This window comes from Aulonocara sp. 'chitande type north' Nkhata Bay, linkage group LG11 (genome assembly GCF_057382095.1).
Source record: "Aulonocara sp. 'chitande type north' Nkhata Bay isolate Kocher_YH1m ecotype deep benthic linkage group LG11, A_spYH_male_GT1.1, whole genome shotgun sequence".
NCBI classification, from domain to species: domain Eukaryota; kingdom Metazoa; phylum Chordata; class Actinopteri; order Cichliformes; family Cichlidae; genus Aulonocara; species Aulonocara sp. 'chitande type north' Nkhata Bay.
The window spans coordinates 24,844,196-24,851,250 of NC_141354.1; the positions used below are offsets into that span (position 1 = coordinate 24,844,196).

The 7,055-nt window shown below is 44.0% G+C and overlaps 1 protein-coding gene across 7 annotated transcripts in view; it reads right to left on the bottom strand.

The window, feature by feature from the left end:
- The window catches only part of cicb (capicua transcriptional repressor b), a 41,376-nt gene extending 34,999 nt beyond the window's left edge, over positions 1 to 6,377 (bottom strand). For 5 of the 7 annotated variants that reach the window (XM_086311311.1, XM_086311310.1, XM_086311308.1 and 2 more), the window contains exon 1: positions 4,896 to 5,322. The gene's annotated coding sequence lies outside the window, so the exon portion shown is untranslated. Of the gene's footprint in view, positions 1 to 4,606; positions 4,832 to 4,895; positions 5,323 to 6,278 lie in introns of those variants that run through there. The other 2 variants (XM_086311306.1, XM_086311307.1) reach the window with 2 other exon arrangements.
- Between the last annotated feature and the right edge of the window lie 678 nt (positions 6,378 to 7,055).

A 7,055-nucleotide genomic window follows, 5' to 3' on the forward strand; every position in this document is an offset into this window, starting at 1 on the left:
GTGGCCTGCGTGAGGTCACCCAACAACATGAAAGAGAGAAAGAGGCTGGAGCATGTGGCTCTTAGGATGTTTGCTCAGATAGGCCGTTCTTGTATAGTCACTGGGAATTTCCACTGTCATTCTAGCACTCGCTGGCCCCCCCTCTCTTTTTCTCTCCCCTCTCCCCCTTTCTCGATGTCTCAGTCTTTCACAGTCGTCTTTTGTCAATGTCACACTGATACTCACACACACACACACACACACACACTCACACACACACACACACACACACACACACACACACACACACACACACACACATTTGTACAAAAAGACAATTTAATTGGAATAATCTGCCATGGCAAGATATGCCCAAAATGAGAGAAATTAAAAGGCTGGCACAGGATCAGGCACACTCACTGATGCAAGATTACAGGCTAAATACAATGGCACGCACAAACAGTCTCACACACACTCGTACGCAGACGTGCGTATATGTGCTCCTCTCGATCAAGCTCAGCAGCTCACAAACATGACCAAATGCCTGAATTCACACAAATAGATACAAACTTACACATACACATTCAGGCTTCCTGTGCTAGATGCTGGAAAAGTTTGTTACTCTCTCTCTCTCTCTCACACACACACACACACACACAAATAAGGTGACCTTTGTTGTTAACTATCTGTTTGCCAAAACAACACCCAATATGACACACATCAGTTCCACTTCCTGCAGCGCAGAAAAGCATCTCTTCCTGAATGACTAATAAACAACTTGAGTCTTTCACACACTCATCACTGACTCTGCATTTGGACCTCTGCCCTCAACACAAAACATTATTTATTGTACAAACAGGCTTTAATTTCCATTTATTCCACATTCTCGTAATTATGTTGCATATCGATGGACAGAAGTGAAATAATCACATCTTCATAATTTCCTCTGTAAATGCTGATACTGACGTTGGTTATTTCACTGCAAGGGTGCCACGTGTGAAGGTTAACACATGGACTGTAACTGCGAGGCTTCCTGCAGATGCAGATTGAGTATATCACTCTATTTATATCTTTGCATACTGTATTTACCATCAACTACAAAACTCTTCCTAAGTGTATGTAAAAGAAGTCGAGCACTGTTTATTTTATGCTTAAATTAAATGTTTCCAGACTTCTTCGATGTTTTCAGAGTAAACGTATCCCGATCTTTGACAGCTTCAAAGGGAAATTAATGCACCTTATTTATCAAAAATACTGTGCACTACACACCAGAAACAAAACCTAATAAAAAGGCGGTATAAGCAAACATACATTACTCACTCCCTAATTACTAAAAAGCTCTTTGTCGTTTTAAATTTTTCATTTAAAAAAACATTCATCCCAGAAAAAGAAAAAATCTCAGACTGCTGGAATGTTCCTTCCCAGGCCAAGTTTGCCCTTTATTAGACTAGACACGGATGCCTAGACTGGGAATGCTGGTCCAGTACAGATACTCTGGAGTACTGGAAAAGACAGGAAGGACTGAGGGCCAAATGGCTGACTGACTAGTTGGGTAAATGACTCGAGAGGATCTGATCTTAGCTCAGAAAAATGCGTTTGGTCATGCTAATGGCCCTCCAAAATGCTTTAGGCTTTGGCTGATAAGACAGTGGCAAGCATGTGTGTGTATTCACATTCTGTAACTTTTAAGGGACTCTACAGCTGAGCAGATTATGTGCAGTGAAGAGGAGTTTCAGCGTGGGACATAAGAGTTAGATATTTGGTGCAAGTTTGCAACGGGTGTATTTATTTATCATTGGGTTAAATTCTTCAAGCATGCTTGTACTCCACAAAATCTTATTTGAAATGTCCAGATGACACAAAAATGTTGCTAAAGACACCACAGATATGTTGAACTATGATTTTATTTGTAAAAAGAATATATACATTTATGCACGACGCATCTATAATTCCTGTGTTACCACATAAATAAATGAAAAAGAACGTTTCACATGTCCTAATCCCTTGCTGAAAGATCAAAAGCACCATACACACTGCGCGCTCAGCCGTGCACCCCCTAACCTGAAAATAACGGCAGACCTTTAACTCTTATTGTTTACTAGAGACTATCACAATACCAAAAAAATATGTCCAGAAACTCAGAACATCCCCTCCTGGGTGTTGCTTTTCAACATGAATTGTTAATCAAAAAATTAGGACTACAAAATATAATGCTGAATCTGGGTGAAGCGGAGAGAGAAGCTCGGTCATAATTTAGGTAATTCAAGAGGTCTCCACCTTCCAGCGTTAGAGCAGGTTAATAGCAGAATATGTGCTGGTCTGATCTAAAGCTGCTGTAAATCTTGAACAGACAGATAATCAGCGTCTCCACGGCGCTGGACTGGACTCCTCTTTAAACTGCAAAAAGCTGCTGTTTCTCCCAATAAACACACAGGAGCCCATAATGCACCCCTCCTCCTCCTCCAAACTTTACACACACACATTAAATGCTCTCTCAGGAATTCATCGTGCAGTCATGCATACCCTGTTAAAATCTCCCTTGGACCTATATATATTGTCACACAGTCATTGTGTCGTACAAGCACTTGTCCACACTGACGTATGCAGGAGGGGGGGAAAAAACAACAACAATAAGGATAAATAGGCTTTTACGAAATGAATTTGGAGATGAAAATTCTTCACTTTTTTTTGCAAAGAGAAAATTTAGTGAACAGTTTAAACATAGGTGCTACCAAGAACCCATTTCACACGCACACACACACACACACACACACAAGGCATTTGTCGACATCATCTCAGTGTCAACACTACAAAATAAAATGAGTTGTACAGTGTTTATTACTGGAATATAAAATCCTAATAAACATCTGCCTTGATGCCAGTTTATTTCGGTCAGTCGTAGAGAATTTAGCCTATGCCCCAACACAACGTGGCACAAAACGTGTGTGTATGTGACATGTGGCATTAGAGCTACTTACACTACACTAATGTCAGAGTTTATACAGCGGTCTTCAGGTTGAGTCCACCTTGTTCAGCACTGCATTTGCACCGTATGTCAGTATGAGTGTACGTAGTTAGCAGGCGCGTGCGCACACACACACACACACACATACACACACTGCAGCTCATCCCTCTCCTCAAAGCATTTTATGGGTGTCTGTACGGGCGCAGGGGCTGCAGTGACGGGGACATACGCGGGAGAAGGAGGAACGTGTGATGATGATACTGAAGTGTGCCGTGGCCCTCGTACACTTCAGCGTGTTAGGGAGCCTTTTCCCTTAACTGGGTCACCGGGGAGAACACAGTCTCACATGAAACAGCACCAAAAAAAATACATTAAAAAAAGAAAAGAAGATAAATCTCTCTGCTGCTATGCACACTCATGCTGTGGTTTGTGAGCTCATGAGTGTGTGGGAAGTGATTTAACAGACAACTGACACAGAAAGAAAAATATGTTGTTAGGGTATTTTAAGTGTGTGTGTGTGTGCGTTATATACAGACGCATCCATTGTGAGGTAGCATGAATACCGGCAGCTGTTTAGCGGATGACATATCTGACTAATAAAGAAGAAACAACGAGAGCTGAAATTTGTGCATCCTGGCTCGTATTGATCAGCAAGGAAGGTTGGAGCATAGATCACAGGCGACTGGTCCTGTTTGGGACCAAATGGCAGAACTGCCAATGCCATATCAATGGCCAACAGCTCAACAAGCTATACAGCACCAGGGCCACACAAGTGCAACAATTAATAAATAAAAAAAAGAGGAAATCTGAACCTAAAATGTAAACACAATTCCTGCCACTGAAAAAATACCTAAAGACAAACATGACACAACTGTTAAAAACTGCCTAGTCAGAGATGTCAAGGTTGCATCGACACTGATTGCAGGATTGCTGTGCAAAAAAAGAAAAAAGTGTAGTGTTGGCGATGGAAGAGACGAGAAAACACGGTGTGCATCTTTTTTTTTAGCTGATCTCTGAGAGTACTACACAATGTCAAAGGAGTATTATGACTCGAGACAGTCAGGCGGTCTGTCGTGCTGCACGGTCCTCGGTAACAAACACAAACAACCGGTTTCAAGTGACGCTTTATTGTCCCCTTATAGACGGTCCCAAGTCTTCCTTATACAGCGATTCTTGGCATGCAAATACTCACTACAACGCCTGGAGTGCACGTATCCACTCCGGGGGAGGCTTCCTTTTAATGGTGCCAGTCACTCTAATTTAAAAAAAAAAAAACTTGGGAAAAAATAAATGAAGCAGAATCTTTTTCGTCTTGGTGTTTCGCTCTAGTAAGCAGCTCAGTAACGTTAGTAGTAGTGGTGGTTGTAGTAGTGGTAGTACGCAAACGGTAGCGGATACAGCACCCAAATAATGACACCGTGAGTCAGAGCGCAGGAAAACTGGGTGCAATTCGCTCTGTAGGTGTTATCCGTTTCCTCCTAAAGTGCGCTTTTTTAACACCGAGCGAGCCTGTTAGTAAACATTTGGGCTGCAGTGCCGCAAATAGGTCGGTTGTTTTTCTTTCTCGCTCTCTCTCTCTCTCTCTTTTTTTTTTTACTACGCTAGCGCTGCTCCACGCAAAACTCGTAAACTAAGGTCAAGGAAAAAGTACTCCACACTAACCTCGCCGTTTTAACGGAGCTGAAACGGAGCTGAAATGTTCCGTGGGTGTCCGTGGGACTGCGGTAAAAACATTTCAGAAAGTTTTTAGGCTGTTACACCCCCCACACCCCTCCCCTTTCTCTCGATACTTCCTCGCGTTGTCACTCCATTTCTTCACACGGTAGCGGAACAACCGAACGACCGACCGTTGGCAGTTGGCTCTCGCGTCGTGGTAACTCGCAGCTCCTGAAAATGGAAAATTTAAGTCAGTTTAGCTTCACTGCCGTGTGCCAACTTAGTTTCAACTCACCCAAACAGAGCTTTTCACCACTGGCCAGAGAAAGATTTATGGTCTTATTTTGCCGATGAGGAGGCTCGCGTAACTCATGGTAACATCCCTCGGCTGTCGGCTGTGGTGGCTGTGCGGGCCGGACTCACTCTTTACTTTTCCTCCGCAAAACATGTCTTTCCCCCACAGAAACTCAAACAAGGATATAAAAAACTATCGCTCTTCTTTTCCACTACAGTCACAAAATGGTGAATGAACCACTAACAGCTGGGCAAGCCGACCAATGAGAGGTCGTTGACATGTACAGTAGCCAGTCAGCATCGGCGCCAGAGATCAGTGGGTGTGGCGGCCTGTCAAAGTCCACTTGACGGACTGGGGGGACTAGCGAATAGTGAAGTGGATGCTGAGCTAGACCGGTGTCCTGTCCCAAACTTTACAGTATCCAATAAGAGGATTGGGAACCATAGGAACAGCATGTGGGCGGGCCGAGAGGAGGGATCAAATGACCCAGAGCCAATAGAAAGGCACAAATGCCCCCTCCCCTTCTGAAAAGGAGTATGTTTACCATAATTGACAGCACAAGTGCCATCCCCGAGCAGACGGTGATAATGCATCAACTGTTTGTGCTCATCCACAAACAGTGTGGTGCAGCGGGAAAGTAGCGCCTCAGCGCGGCTTTACTCTCGCTGTTGGTCCCACATCGAAAATGTGTTTTTTCGCCTTTAATTATCATTATTATGTCATCGCTGCTCACAAAGAGTGAAAACGAAGGAGCACAGAAAACCAGTGCGCTGTTTTCAGAAAGTTAGTTTAGGAGCTGCTCAGATGTTTGTGTGGCGCAGCCGACGCAAACCGCTCTCCCTTTTTCTCTCAGCAACAGACGCTCACTTTCAGCGCCCTCAGCCAATCACAGCGCGGCTTCTGACGTCGGCACCCTCTCCGCCCTGCCCACTACTGTTAAAGTGAACGGGACTAGTACAGGCTGACGTCACTTCACCGGCAGTCTATTGGACAGGTGCGCGGCGTCTCGGGGCCAATGGTCGCGCGCGGCGGTGAAGTCATCACGAGTGTTGCCACCAGCTGGACTGTGGGGGCGTGGACTGGCGTAAACTCGGCTAACCCCGTATTTGCAACTTTGCAGGCAGTGGTGGTGGTGGTAATGGTGATAGTGATGCTGGTGGTGGAGATGAACCTGTGCACCGAGCACTGAAAGATGTTTGAGATGATAGCACGTGCCATCACTTTGAAGCATGGCACATTCTCTGTGACCTTTGACCTTCGCACAGAGGAAGGCAAATGCGGCTGCTTTACAAAAGATACAGTGGCATAATAGTAAACATTACATAATCCTCTGCTCTGTGTGTGTGTGTGTTTATGTGTGTGTGTAGTAAAGACCAGACTCACGCTGAGGCAGACAGCCCGTGCGAGCTCACGGGGGCGGCGCCCCCTGCTGGTGAGAGCGGGTCCACACGCCAGCTCGGCAATGAGTGGAAATGTGTAGACCTAAAAACAGAAGAAAGCGCTGATTGGCTGAGGGGAGCTATATGCTTTGTATGAGTATGACTAGTGTGCATTCGTGCGCGTGTGTGTAAGAAGAAAGACTGAAGGAAGGGTAGAGATAGTTTAAATGTTGGTTCAGACTGACATCTAGTGGCGATAGTTTAACACTGCAAGTGATGGCACAATTCACAATTACTATTATCTTCTTTCCCAAATTGGTGCTGCAGGCCCCACGTGACTTCCATTTTTGTCCTCCCACTTTCCAAATGAGTATCAAATACTGTCTTAATTTTCCTCATCTCTAAACAATCCAATGAACCAAGTAAACAACACTCTGGAAGTTATGAGTTATGTAAATGACTCATAAGCCTCATAAGGCAGAAAGCCACCGACCTCCACACTAAGAAATCGATCAAATGACAAAGCTTCTCCTTTGCAACTTTTATATGTGTATATTTTTTATACTTTTATTATTTTTTTTACTCTCATTATGTATTTCTGTCCACTCTCCCAGGGGATGTTTGGCAGCCAGACCTGCAGCTGATAACCAGTAAAGATGGAAGAGCTTCACACAGCTTATTATAGCTTATATAATTATAATAAAAAGTATGAATTATCTACATAAATACACATCATATAAAACTGTACTCACATAAGCTTTTATAAATTCACTCAATGTAA